The sequence below is a fragment of the Neolamprologus brichardi genome, unplaced genomic scaffold, assembly GCF_056152115.1.
Source record: "Neolamprologus brichardi isolate AB-2024 unplaced genomic scaffold, ASM5615211v1 NODE_ptg000031l+_length_7269946_cov_1, whole genome shotgun sequence".
Taxonomy (NCBI): domain Eukaryota; kingdom Metazoa; phylum Chordata; class Actinopteri; order Cichliformes; family Cichlidae; genus Neolamprologus; species Neolamprologus brichardi.
Window position 1 is genome coordinate 3911402 of NW_028270136.1, and position 15540 is coordinate 3926941.

The 15540-nt window shown below is 40.2% G+C and overlaps 1 pseudogene across 1 annotated transcript in view; it reads left to right on the top strand.

Moving 5' to 3' along the window:
* The window catches only part of LOC148094713 (carnitine O-palmitoyltransferase 1, liver isoform-like), a 35003-nt pseudogene extending 19463 nt beyond the window's left edge, over positions 1–15540 (top strand). Inside the window, exon 5 of the transcript XR_015718451.1 lies at positions 15494–15540. The product of XR_015718451.1 is annotated as a carnitine O-palmitoyltransferase 1, liver isoform-like (transcript). The remainder of the gene's footprint in view (positions 1–15493) is intronic.

Consider the following 15540-nt stretch of genomic DNA (forward strand, 5'->3'; position numbering starts at 1 on the left):
GAACTTTGCTGTCTGAGTTAGAAATGGTTATTCATGCTTTTACTTCATCTCGCTTAGATTATTGTAACAGTCTTTTTCTTTGTTTGAGCAAAAGGAATCTTAACCTTCTCCAGTTAGTCCAGAATGCTGCTGCAAGGCTTTTAACTAAGACACGAAAAAGAGAGCACATTACACCAGTGTTACGTTCATTACACTGGCTTCCAGTACATTTCAGAATTCATTTTAAAATCTTGGTACTGACTTTTAAAGCTTTGAATTGTGATGCCCCTGCCTACATTTCTGATCTTTTAGAACCCCACGCTCCCTCTCGCAGCCTGAGATCATCTAATCAAAGGCTGTTGGTAGTCCCATGAACATTTTAAGACCAGAGGAGATAGATCTTTTAGAGCGGTGGCCCCCAGGCTGTGGAAGTCTCTCCCTCCATCATTACGTTGCCTTGATTGTATTTATTCTTTTAAAAAACAGCTTAAGACTCATTTATTTAGATTGGCTTTTAATTAGATTTGTGCTGTATGTTTGATTATTAATGTATTTTATGTATCTCTGTTTTATATTACTGTGAAGCACTTTGTGGTTTTTATCCTGTGAAAAGTGCTATATAAATAAATTGATTTGATGTATCAGACAACTGTGCTTTACTCGAGTTGTTTTCACTCTGGTTTTCCTTTTTCTTTTTAATGAACTTTGTTCCAGTTTCTCTATGCTAGCAGTAAAACAGTGTTTCTGTAGTGCTCCCTCTGCCTTTGCAAGTGTTTTAATAAAGCAAAAAATATTGAAGGCCGTTGCAGCATTTACAACTGTAAAAATGTTGATCTGTGTCAGTGGAAACAATTGAAGGATTTCAGATGCCATTAAGCCTTCCTGTCTAAGACCTGTGGCTCCACTCTGGGGCTGCAGCAGTGACTACCGTTCATGAGCAGCACGTATCACCCCCCCTTTTATTTTTTTGAGATCAAAAATGTGGCGTACATTTAATATTTTTATTCCATGATATCTCCCCCACCCACTGACATCCTGACAGAGAGGAAGCCCAGCATGTTATTCAATGGAGGTGCGTGAAACTGCATCCTATTATTTATTGTTTGCAAAGTGCTGCCACTGCTCTCACATTCAGGATGGAAATGAGAGTGCACAAAATAATTTGTCCTCTAAACTACTGCAGGTTAAAAGGAACATCACAGTAAGATGGTATGACAGGTCTAATCCTTTCCCAGCAACCAATTTAACAGCTGATTAAACAGGATTAAAAAAATCAGACTAATGGATGAGTTTGAAAACAAGTACAATGCATTAAAAACAATGTTCTGAAGTTATAAAACTGAACTTTTAAATGATTTTGGCATATTCTTACTTGAATTTTGTCCACACTTTGTCTAAAATGCAACATTATTTGGTATTTTAAAAATGGAATATTTTCTCTTCTCAGAGAAAAATCTACAGTATAAGGAAAGACTCCAGTTGTGCCATTCAAAGTTTTTGTCCCCTAACCGCATCAAATGAAAGGTTTTCTTGAACTGGATGTGGATGGTGATGAGCCCGGCAACCGACCGCTCTAAAAGAAAGAAAACAAGAAAATCACACCCTTTATGCACAGCAAATTCAAAAGTGTTAAATGTTTTGGTGTTAGTAGTCTTCTTGCAAAAGTAGAGTTAATTTTACTCTAAGTAGAGTCACATTCTTTTAATGTAACTCTGAGGTGTAAAATGATAGTAGTTAAAATCGAGTGTTAAAAATGAGTGTTTCTATGTCAAATCTGGAGGTGTTACAATGGAAACATTAACTCTTGACCTCTTAACTCTGAACTCCTACAGGGGCTATGACACCAATAGAGTAAATTCACAGACTCCTTTTTTCAAAGATTGTTTCAATTATTATTATTAGCTTTTACTTCTGTGGCTCTTTGGAGTTGAGACAAAGCTGTGTGGAAGGCATTAGCCATGTTGCTCGCTGATAGCATAATATTCTGTTTTAGCTAGCTGAAAGGTATTGTTTGCAGCAAATACCACAGCCTTGAAAAAAAGCTTGCGTGTTTAACACTAAATCAGAGTTAACGTACCAACTCTCCAAAAAGAGTAAAATTAACACTCTCTGGTGTGGACCCATATAGACACTTTAATAGTGTTGAAATCAAATCCACCAGTGTTAATTTGGACATGCTGGATTTGCTGTGTGATTTTGTACTTTAAACACCAGCGTCACAAGAGTTTTTTATCCAGAGCTGGATGTGTAATTATGTCAAAAAGTTAAAATGTAGTTTTTACAGTAGCCGTAACTCTTTTTTTTCTGTATTTCATGGAGCAAAATGTTTTTCTCGTGGCAGTGTTGTGAGGGTGATTGAAACTGGCACATCAAATGAGTGAATGCCATTAGCAGAATAAATTAAACCAAAGTCCATGAATAGAAATTGGCAGGACTGTAATTGACACATGCTAGTCCTCCAGTATTTACTTGGCTGTCATGGTCCTGGCCCATGTTGGCCCAGTATTCTTAGTTTTTGTGTGTTTTGTATTTTGTTCTTTATTTATGCCGTGGTTCCTGGGTTCTGTTAAGATGTTCCTTATTTGATTACCCCTGTGTGCCCCTCTGTGTATCTGTGAGCCCTCGTCTCCCCTCCTTGTGTTTTATTCCATGTTTTCCCAGCCCATTATGTCCGTGCTCTCCCCTCCTGTCTGAACCTCTGTGTACTTCCTGTTTTACTTTGACAGTCTCCCGTCAGTGTTGTGTTACTCCTGCCGTGTCTTGTTATGATTATCAGTGTCACCTGTGTTCCCCGTGTGCTCCCACTTCCCTCGTTAACCCTCTGTGCATTTATGTCTGCGGCTCCCTCAGTTCTGCGTCACATTCTCCCACATTCATGGCCGTGTGTTTCTCCGTCTATTACGTTATAGTTTCCCAGTTTAGTTTGTACGGTTTTGCTGTCCAGCAATGAAGCTGTGAATTTTGAGTTCATTCCTGTCTCCGTGAGTTTGCGATTGGGTCCTCATCCAGCCTGCACACAGCCAAATCGTGACACTTGGCAACACAGTCACGCTCAGACAGGCTGGAAATTAATTTACTCTCATTAAAATGAAAAGTGTGTGCGGATCTGTCAGCCACATTCTTGTTGCTGTGCTATTTGGAGCACATCACTTCACAGCCAAGAAAACGAGATAAGCTCACACTCCATTAAAACACATGAAGGTAACTATATCTGCCTCTTTTTGTTTGTTTAAATACTTGGACTCTGGCTGATACACAGGTTCAAAACTTAACAGTAAGATAAGGGGTTTCAGCTTACCATCCTATGGCCACCGGAGCAGTGGTTAGATTGCTTCAACACCTAGGTTGTTGCTAACATAGACGGGAGGAGTTACACTTTAAATATGTTAAGTTTGAAGAACTCGCCGTTCGTTCTTGTTCTTTTCTTTTTCACGTGTTCTGAGCTAATTTCCACCCACTGTAAAGTTCTGTCCTTATCATCTAAGGCCAGTGTGCATATTGTCTTTGCTCTATAAATCCGATGAGTCTGCAGTTAAACTTTCTAAGTTGGAGTTTTAAACGTCCAAAATCATCTAGTCAAGAGAAGGATGGTTTTCTCACATGTTAAACTCCATAACGCTGACGTGGCTTTCCTGCAGGAGACCCACCTCAGGGCCTCTGATAATGTCCGTCTCGTCTCCCGTTGGAGGGGCCAGTGTTCTCACTCACTTTTCCAAGCTAGGGCACGTGGGGTCTCTGTATGGTCAGGCAGAACATTCCCTTTGAGCCCCACAATGTCGTAGCAGACATATATGGCAGATATGTCATAGTCAGTGGAAAACTATATAACAGTCTTGTTGCCCTAGTAAATGTGTATGCTCCTAATACAGATGACAACTGCAATTCATTATTATCAGGATGTCCAAAAAACTCACTGAAAAGCCTTCAGTTAATCCAAAATGCTGCAGCAAGAGTCCTGACAGGGACTAGAAAGAGAGAGCATATTTCTCCTGTTTTGGCTTCCCTTCATTGGCTTCCTGTTAAATCCAGAATTGAATTCAAAATCCTGCTCCTCACATACAAGGTCTTAAATAATCAGGCCCCATCTTATCTTAATGACCTTGTAGTACCATATCACCCTATTAGAGCACTTCGCTCTCACTCTGCAGGCCTACTTGTTGTTCCTAGAGTATTTAAAAGTAGAATGGGAGGGAGAGCCTTCAGTTTTCAGGCCCCTCTTCTGTGGAACCAGCTTCCAGTTTGGATTCGGGAGACAGACACTATCTCTACTTTTAAGATTAGGCTTAAAACTTTCCTTTTCGCTAAAGCATATAGTTAGGGCTGGACCAGGTGACCCTGAATCCTCCCTTAGTTATGCTGCAATAGATGTAGGCTGCCGGGGGATTCCCATGATGCATTGAGTTTTTCCTTTCCAGTCACCTTTCTCACTCACTATGTGTTAACAGACCTCTCTGTATTGAATCATATCTGTTATTAATCTCTGTCTCTCTTCCACAGCATGTCTTTATCCTGTCTTCCTTCTCTCACCCCAACCAATCACAGCAGATGGCCCCGCCCCTCCCTGAGCCTGGTTCTGCCGGAGGTTTCTTCCTGTTAAAAGGGAGTTTTTCCTTCCCACTGTCGCCAAAGTGCTGCTCATAGGGGGTCATATGATTGTTGGGCTTTTCTCTGTATCTATGAAGCGCCTTGAGGCGACATTTGTTGTGATTTGGCGCTATATAAATAAAATTGAATTGAATTGAATTGAATTGAACAACAATTTCTTTAAACAACTGTTCTCCTCTCTACCCGATTTAAATATCTGTTTTTCTGGGGGGTGATTTTAACTGCTGGTTAATCGTGGATCGCTCATCCACTAAGAGTAATGTTCTAAGCATCTGTCATTCATGCCTTTCTATCAGGATATGGAGTGTGTGATGCTTGGCGTACCCTAATTCCTCATGAAAGAGATTACTCCTATTTTTCACATGTGCACCATACATACTCAAGAATTGATTACTTTATCATTGACACTAATTATCTGCAGCAGGTCCACTCCTGTGCCTACCAGAGCATAGTTATTTCAGATCACGCCCCTCTTACTCTGTCTCTTTCACATCCTCCTGTTAAAGCTGCACAGTGGCACTTCAACTCGACCCTTCTGTCAGATGAAAATTTTGTAAAGGATGAGATACGCCACCAACTCTCCCCCAGAAACTTCCAGCCTTGTCGTATGGGATGCCTTTAAGGCGTATATCAGAGGCCAGATTATTGCTTATTCAGCAAGAATTAAAAAAACAGTCCACCTATGAAAGAAAAAGGTTAATGCAGTGGTTCCCAAACTTTTTTTGCTAGGCCCCTTTTTGTTTTACAAGAAAAATGTAAAACAAAACAAAAAAAAAATTGGAACAAATCGTGGCAGGATCCAGCCTGATGTTATTTGTATCCCACTGTAACTTTACTGTATAAAGAGCTAACATCTCCAACATGTCAGGAGTAGTTAGTCGTTACAACAAGTGTTTGTGAACTAAAAATCAAGAATGTGGGATTCTGTTTGTCCGTGATTTAAACAGCCCAGCGCTGCTCCCGACGAAGGGAAAACCAATTCTGCAGGGAGACCTACCTCGGCACTTGTGCAGGTGAAACCAAAGGGCAGATTTGCTTCACCATGTTTTCTAGTCTTTGGCTTAGAATGAAGTTGGTTTGGAAACATATTCAGCGATGCTTCATCTCCTGCTTTGCGTTTGTGTGGGCGTCCATGCTGACAGTGTCCAAGCGTTAATGCAACAAATGAAGGAGACCGATGAACAGTATGCTCTCAAACAGAATCATGAAATATTTTAAAAGCGCTAATTCACTCTAGTACAAGGTACTAGACTGAACGCCTATTCATACATAAAATCAAAATTTTATATGCACGGTGACAAACCCGATAAATTACTGGCGAGCCTTCCAAAAGGTTCTAGGGCAAGGCAAAGTATTCTTAAAATTCGACAATATATCAACATAGTCACAGATCATGAAAAATAAACGAAGTATTCAGGGATTTTCTTTTTTTTACTCACAGCTTTACACCTCAGTCCCAAACTGGCTGCAATTCAATTACTGATATCTGAGCTAAACTTGACATTTCTGAAATTCCACCAGATCTCTTCCTCAGTCATTCTGTGAAGCCGGTATTACACTTAATGCAAAGAAAGGAAAAGATCTGTTGGAATGTGCCTCCTATAGACCCATTTCTCTATTGAACACAAATGGTAAATGGCCTGTATTTGTATGGTGCTTTACTCAGTCCCTAAGGGACCCCAAAGCGCTTTACACCACATTCAGTCTTTCACACATTCACACACAAAGTGAGCTCTTCCTGTTAAGTAGCAAAGCAAGTATGTTAGACTTCACGAGTTTTCCCTTCAAATTTGAAAGGAAAAATGTCCATATTTGGGAATCACAATGACAAAAAAAACAGAAACCTTTCCAAAGAAAATGTGAGTGCATTGCTGAACCAAGTGAAGCCGTCCCTCACCCACTGGACACCACTCTGTCTCTGGTGTGATGTATCAATTCAATTAAAATGACCATTCTATCTTTATACCCATTTTCATCCCTGACACGTTTTTCAGTGAGCTAGTCTCTGTCATCTCATCTTACTTATGGCAGGGTGAACGTCCAAGGCTTAATAAGGTGCATCTTCAAAAATCTAAAATTGAGGGTGGGTTTGCACTTCCCAGCTTTCGTTTCTATTATTGGGCTGCTAACATACGATGTTTGGTGTTCTGGTATTTTTACCAAGATCGGAGTGGTTGTCCTGACTGGGTGACTATGGAACTGCATAGTGACAATATTATATCCTTACCAGCAGCACTTTGCTCTCCACTCTTATCCTCTTCATTCAACTCCATCCACAACCCTGTAATGGTATACTCATTAAAAATATGGGACAAGTTTAGGAAATACTTTAAACTCTGTGACTTCTCAGCTCCATTGCATCTAACTATCTCTTTAAACCTTCTATCCAGGACGCTGGGTTTGTGGAGCGGCACAGAAGTGGAATAACTTTCTTCAAGGACCTATTCATAGCCAACAAACTGGCATCATTTGAACAACTTGCCATTAAATGGTAAAAATGGTAAATGGCCTGTATTTATATAGCGCTTTACTAGTCCCTAAGGACCCCAAAGCGCTTCACACATCCAGTCATCCACACACTGGTGATGGCAGCTACATTGTAACTATGCACCCTGGGGCGCACTGACAGAGGCGAGGCTGCCGGACACTGGCGCCACCGGGCCCTCTGACCACCACCAGTAGGTAACGGGTGAAGTGTCTTGCCCAAGGACACAACGACCGAGACTGTCCTAGCCGGTGCTCGAACCGGCAACCTTCTGATTACAAGGCGAACTCCCAACTCTTGAGCCACGATCACCCACTTAGGATTAAATATAGTGTACCACCAATACACTTTTTCAGATACTTGCAAGTCAAGAACTTTATTTGTTCCCAGACTTCAGGCTCAAGCCTCCACTAGAGCCTACATGATTAGAAACTATCCTACAACTCTATCCAACCAACACAGGGCTGATTTCCCTGCTTTACAATAAAATGTTAAATTTGACACATACGTCTCCATCCAAGCTCAAGACACTGTGGGAAGAAGACTTAAACATGACATTCTCTGACGAAACATGGGCCTCTATACTAAAACATCATTATGTGCCCGCCACTGTTAAATCCAGTTCAAAGTGGTGCATAGAGCCCATTTCTCAAAATCCAGATTATCTATCCTGAAATCACTCCATATTGTGACAGATGCAAAACTGCTGAAGCCTCACTGATCCACATCTACTGGCCTTGTCCCAATCTTGTTCAGTGCTGGACGTTTTTCATACCCTGTGCTGGACTCTGAGTGTGACCCTGGGATCAGCATCAGTGGGAATGAGGTGCTTCTACTGGCCTCTAAAACAGCCATTATCGTTCTGTTGGGCAATCCTACTGAGGTGGTGGGATGCTGCCCCCCCCCCCCCCCCCCCACTCACAAACAGTGGTTATGTGACCTCATGGCGTGTCTAAAACTAGAAAAAATAAGACACTCGCTCCAGAACTGTACTGGAAAATTTCAAAGTATGCAGGGTCCTTTCCTTGATGCATTTCAAAATCTATAAGAATTTTTCAGCAAACTCTCTAATGTCAGGTGTGGAAATACAGTGTACAGGTCTATGGCAGTGACCTGGGTGGGAATGAATGGGATTATTTTGCAGGGATTATGTTACCTTGGCAAATATCATACATATGTTTATATTTCGCTTTTTTTCTTCTTTTTATTTCCCTTTTTTCTTTTTTCTCCGCCTTTTATTTCAAAGCCTAATAGTGATGGGATTTAAGGCTCTTTTTAGAGAACTGTCTCTTTCGGCTCCCAACCGGCTCTTCAGGTTGTTTTGTTGCTTTAATTAATTTATTATTAACAATAATATAAAATTATGCACAAAAGGAATTACTAATGTAAAAAAAAAAAAAAGTGGTTTTTATTTATATATGTTTATATATAAATATATGTGGTGGCCCCTAGAGGCAAAGCATGTACAAACTCCAAAACACATTTTTAGCGTTAACTGAACTTCAAAACAGAGCTACCTGGATCACTTAAATTACACAATTGAAAGCATGAAAGCATATGTGTATTGTTTGTGTATTTATACACAAGCATTCATATATAGTCAAATAATTAAAAAAAAGTTCATTTACCTGTTATTACCACACACCAAATCCGGTCGTTGGTACTTGCTGGCTTGTGTAGCCACTAGGTAACAAAAGCTCAACACTGCCCCCTAGCATCCTGGAGCACTTCTGTTGACTTTTGTACGTGTTTTTTATGTGTTTTGAAGTTTGTACGTGCTTTGTCTGTAGGGGCCACCGTAAATATACTTTTATTTATTCACTCCACATAAAATGTAATAAATAAATCATATAATACAAAAATCAACTATTCACATTTCAACTTTTAACTATTTAAATTTTCAGCTTTTTCCTTTTAAACAAATTTAAAGTGAAACAACACAAAACACTGCAAACCACAACACAATTAAATATAAATTAAAATATGAAAACAAAAAGAACATGCACATTCTCTGTCATATGGGCCTGCATGAATAAACTTTCTGAATCCTTTATCATCTGCAACTGAAAATAGTTGTGGATGATTACTATACCTTTCTAATGTGACGTTGTTGTCCCTGGCTTTCTCTCTCTCCCTCCCGCTCTGTTCCTGTGCTACTGAGTGTAACTACCGCCCCTCACCCCTCTGCCCAGCACAAGGCACAAGGCTCGTGCAGAGTGAAGCGAAAAAAAGGTGCAAGAGAGAGGGTGAGAGAAAGAAAAAGAAAAAAAACGGCTCCCAATAAGGAGCCGGCTTGCGTCGTTCACGTCAAAGATCCGGCTCTAAGAGCCGTTTCGTTCGCGACCAACACATCACTACTGCCTAAATGTACGGGCGACTTAAACCAAATGTACAGATCATCTGTAATCATTCTCTTTTCTTTCTGTTTATATAAAAGGAAAAACATTTAATAAAAAGACATTGTTTAAAAATGCATGAAGGTTTATGAGTGAAGTGTAAGGAGTGTACGGAGAAACTGTTATGGGAACCAAAGTGACCGGCGCTGAATTTTTCTTTTCCCCAATAGTAAGACGCAACATCACGCCTTTCAGTCCTGCTTACAGTGTGACAGTAGTCCTAAATATTTGGATCTGATTAGCTGCACAGAAAGCAGCTGCAGCTTGGAGGCACACATTCTCTAAAACCCCCTCCAGGGGTTATTAGGTGTCATGTACCTCCAACCGATTTCACGCACCTCGCAGCTGTTTTTTTTGGATCATCGGTACGAGCCTCTTTTGTCTTCCTATAACAGATGCATTAGTGTCATTAGTGCTGCAGTGGCCTCTTCCTGTTTGCTGCATAAAACCTGTTGATTGTGCACTAGAATAGACTCTGCAGCACGAGGGTTTTATGGTAGATCTGTTAATAATTTACTGACACATCTACATGTGGAAAGTTGACTAAATGAAATAAAAGGTGTTGTTGTTGTTTAAGGTTGTAGACAGATGTTATTCATTTATTTTATTATTAATAGTTGTTGTTGTGGTTGGAGGTTGTTGTGTTTTTTTGAGAAACTCCAGATTGAATCTTACTCATTCATCCAGAAAGTGCACAGTCAACCAGCTGAAGGGAGGAAACAAACAAAAAAACAAACAGTGGTTAATAGCACAGGACGGCCTGACAAACACTGTTGAAGATGTGGTGGAGGAGGTGTCATATGTGTATGTACAGTACACGTGTAATTGGTTTTCAGTGTCTGTATTGGTTAGTGGAAATATTGGTCAGGCATGCTGTAGCTAAGCAAACACCCACGCTCTCATTCTGGGGACTGAGGTGTTTTCCTGTATTGGAAAAGTCCCACCTTTCCCAAGTGAGCGTGACCCAGTTATGAAAGTCTTAATGGAGCAGGCGGGGACTTTCTTCATCTCCCTTCCACTCTGTGCTTTCATGTCACAATACCACCAGTTTAGACTCTGAAGTGTCTTTTTCTGTGGAAGCCACAACTTGTATATAATATCTGAGCCTTTCCTATGATTTTGGTTTCGTTTTGGAAAGTGTAGTTAGTTTATTTTCTTGTAAGAATTATGTGGTAGTTTGGATGTTTTATCATATGGTGAGTAGTTCTGGTTTAACTCCAACCTCAAAGCTTCACTCATTTGACTTTCTGATTTTTTACAATTTCCTCAGTGGGAGAGAAACTTCCTTTCTGTAGCATACACATCAAAGATCCAGTTACTTTACACCATTACATCATTACATGAAAACATCGCAGCTGTAGTCGAGCAACAATACGTATCAGGTGATACCAGCATATCATTTTCTGAGATAGTCTGTTGGCACACAGTCTTCATTTGGACTGGTACTTTTTTGCTGAAATTCCTTTTAATCTAAAAATAAAATTTGAAATGCAAATGAAAAAGAATTATTACCAGCTTAACGATTTACAGGGTTTGGGCACGGACAGAGCATTAAAACCACAGTGGTTTTCTGAGATTTATTGAAAGGAAAACCCTTTTCCAAAGGTTAATATGGCACGGATAAACGGGGAAAATAATGGCTCCTTTATATCCACTGTGTGGATTCATTGTTTGTTGATAATGCAGAACAAAGTGTATCCTGACCTTTATTGTTGCCATTGTATCCCATTTTTGCACACACGCTCTTTGCACAGGATTTTACTTAATCACAGTACACAGATGTTAGATGAGTCAAAACACACCTTCCTCTACATTTAGTGTAGTACTGATATTGGTCCCTCAGTTTAGTATAATGAGGAGAAAAGTTCTCATAGACATGTTTTTGTTTGGTTTTTCTACGAGGGCCATACCATGCCTCACCTGTTCTGCAAGTCCCTGCTGTTTTCCCCACAGTCCTAGTCTGTGGCAGCTTTCTGTTGTGCTCTTTTGGTGTTAAAGATATGGTTTCATATTCTGTCCAACTCTATCTTTAAAAATGGCTGTAGTTTATAACATATTACAGGTTTCAGTTTTCAGTTTTATTTGTCATATGCAAGTTAGCACAGGGTCAACATTGCAATGAAATGTGTTTGACGAGCAGCAGTCACTCAGCAGCATGATACAGTAGGAGAAAATATAATAAAATAAAATAAAATAATAAAAAAAATAGAAAAATAGTAAGGAGCAAAATATTAGAGAGACATGGTAAAAGAGAAAAGATGACTAAATATATATGTATCTATAAATATAAATATATGCACACTAGTGATTAAATAAGAAAATCTTGAAAAGAAATATGACGGGAGGGCAGATTGCACAGGAATGAGCAGCAAAAAATTACAGTATTGCAGTTTTTAAATATAAATATCAATAACAATAAAGTGAAGTGATGTGCAGTGATTCCCTGAATCATTTACAAGCTGTCGTTTACAGCTTGTGTGCTTGGGTCACATACAGCCCCATGTGATTTCTTATGTTGGGGTTGATGCCAGCTTAAGCTAATCAGCTGATTTTCCAGCTAAACTCAGTGTCTGGGTTGTGTGATGCTGAGCCATTCACAAAGACCACAAGGTCTGAGCTGACCAGACCTGTTATTCTATAGGTCATACAGCCATACAGTCATGTGTCTTTGCTCTAGATGGATCAGTGATACACAGTATGGTACCAAAAGTCTTGAGTCGGAGTAGCTCACAAGGTCACATGAAGCTCGAATGTCTCTTTTGGCTGCTAATTCTGTTTTGGACGAGAACTATACCGCTGGTCTTTGCTATCACTCTGTGCTTCAGTGATAAAACAGAGGCCACAGATTAGCTAGGATTGATGATGGATAATCCATAACTTGGTGCAGTCTGCAGTGTCAGTTTTAGGTCTGTGAAAGCATGTGTCATTAGTCACATGTTGTCTGTTGTGTGCAGTGGGTCCACCTCCCATGTATCATTGACAGTGGAGCCACTCACGTTGCATAGTTTGGTATGCATCTACAGCAATATGTCATGCAAAGAAATGTCATCATTGTCTGTTTGTGGTTTGGAATAGATTAAATCACAGCAGTCCTTCTTAGCGAGAGGGACTTGCCGTCTGACGTGATCATGGTGAATTTGGAGAGTCTGACCATGTGAACCTGCTCAGTAAGCAGCACTTTTGCATTGTTCTTAAAGGTCTGCTTACCAGTCACAAAACTTCAATCATCAATGTGTTGCAGCAATGTTGAATGTCCCTCAGGACTGAAACCTGACAGGTGTTCTGTTAGTGACTTTTCAAAAGCCCTGAAAGCAGTGAAGCCCTGGGGCATTGCATCCACGTGGGTTTTTTTGCATTGACCTTTATCATGCAATTAGCCAAATCACAGAGATGATTTTGCTACACCACAGAGATGAATACAGGAGTAATACCTCCAAGCTTTAGATTTCATTGGACTCTAATGACTTCACAAAAGGAGCAGCGCCCACAGGGACTCTGGGGTGTCACCATTTTCAGGAGCGTCTGGGGTCAGCTCTGTCAGTGCAGAGACGCCTTTGCTGTTCTTACAACACATTTGGCTCCTGTCCTGCTTCCTCAACCAGCCTGTTGCAGTGTTTTATTTTAAACAGGTAATACAGGATGCATGATGTTGGTATAAGATATACAGAAACCCATGAAGTGCAACAGGGAGTAGGTAGGCATTTAACACTTTGACCTGGCCCTTATTGGGCTTTCTGTATTCTCATTAGCTATAAATTGTGCGCATACATCCAGATGAGTTGGGTGAGAACTCGACTGAACAGAAAAGGCAAATGCCTTATTTGCAGTTTTGTTGTCTCTGGTGTGTCATTTCATGGTGAAAGTGGAGAGGACCGAGGACAGGGTGCATGCAATCGTGATGTTGCAGACCTCAATGATGTTCAAGTGATGATGTTCAAGTTTAAGTGTCAAATCTTCATCCACCAAAACACAGAAATCAGTGTTTTAAAATGTCACTGTTTAGTGTTTTCATATTGGGAATCTCTTGTGTATCATTCAGTGGAAATCCCCCTGCTCCTACAGTTTTGATATATATGCCAAGGTTTGGTTTTGGATTCTGTTTGTTATCACTGACTAAGAGGGGGGGCATTTTTAAGGAGTGTAGGAGTGCTTTGCATCAGCTTTGGCTTTCATATTTTTCAGTCTCCCTTTGTTCTCCCTTCTCTCTCTCTCTTCTCCGTGTGTGGCAAATCTCTCAACTTCAGTCTTGTCAAGTCCCTTTATGTGCATGTGTGTGTGCATGTGTTTGTACTTTTACTTCCTTCACCCACATCCTCCTGTCTGCATATAATGGAACTAAATACTTTCAATTTCACATTTGCCTTTTCCTTGGCTTCACTTTCTTTTTTCCAGTCATTGTTTAAATGCATTACTTTCTTTTATTTTAGATTATATTTTTTTATTCAATTGTTCCTATTCTGGAAGATTATTTATGTGGCAGCTCAAGAGCTCCTACCTAACTGTGTACTAGTACATGGAGAAGATGCAAGAGATGTGGGAAGGGAAAAACAACTACAAAAACATAGAGCACTGTGATTCCCTGAAAGAATGGGTCAGGGAGAAAATCCAGAGGAAGGAAATGCTCTGTTTTCCGGGATATTGGCATTAGAATAAAAAAGATCAGTGTTTATCTATCTATCTATTTGCTTGAGTTTCTTTTTTCTTTTCCTTTTCCTGTATGCTCTAAAAATATCTCAGCAGGAAATGTAAAGGACATGAGAGCATGTCGTGTCCAACAAAGGAGTGAGCTAATTCATTTTTTTCGTTTTGTGAAATAGTCTGACTCAAGCGTCAAGGAGGGTGGTAGGTAAGCAGACATTATGGGTTCCCAGAGATGAGCACTGCATTTACAGTGACCCCCGTTATACGTGGAACTTAAACTCCCCCAAATTAACTCAATTAACAAAAAGCACACGGACACAGTAATACAGCTCACCTCTCCACTCTCATCTGAATCAAGGTAAGACTGACTATACAGGGCTATCAATTTACCTTTAGTCAGTCTAGCAGCACCGCTAACTGGAACAGAGAAATCTCAAACTCAACACAAATGACTGTGAATCACATTAAGCTCTCTACTCTTCTCATTAACACATTTACACAACTGAATCACTCTATGTAAGAAAAAATATTCAACTAATCACTCTATATCCTGAGACAAGCAAAAGGAAGCATTAAATGGATGGATGCTGGATGCTCCATCATTGCTATGGGGGGTTAAATCACTTCATTCTGCTGATTGAGGCGATGTAGGAGCTTGAAATCGACACCAAAGGAGTGTCGCCGAGGAGGCTGAGAGGTAGCACTGGTGGTCTCCAGTCATTTAAGAAGCGTTGTAAAGCCAAGACATTTTATGAAGGTTTGACAGTGTTTGACCTTGAAGGAGAGGCCAGAGGTCAAATGAGACCTGCTTTGAATCTCCATGCAGGGCTTTGGATTTGTACAAAGACTGTGCAAGAATCATGGTTTAAAGTTCTGAGGCAGTTTGTCCATTTTTAATTAATATATTTGGATTTAAGCCAAATTTGAATGAATTGCGAACATGAACACACTCTGCAACCCTGCAAAGAATTATGCAAAATCAGAATGGATGAAACAGTAATGGACCCTGCCAAGAGTGCTGTTAAAGTGGCAGCAGTTATGAGTGAGAACAGTGTGCAGTTTATTTTCCTAATGCAGCTCTGAGAGCATTGTCTGAAATCAGCCTTACTTCTCTCATTGGTATCTAATCTAAAAATGAAATGGTACTCTTACTCTCTTACATATCATTTTCCTGGTCTAGGATAACATTCGTCTCTCTGGTATATGTTTGTATAATGTTCTAAGTGAACCCGACTGGACTGGGTTTTTGTTTTTGTTTTTTTTAATGGGTTCATTCCTTTAAGGGCTGTTTCCTTGTAGAATGGCAGCTGCAGCTGTATGATAACATCTGGGCCTTTTGACTCTCAGCCAAAATGTACATTTTACTATCTTGTCCTCTGTGTTTCAGGTTCAGGCTCAGGTCAGCACTTCTCTAGCTGTTGCCCAGGTGCTTGC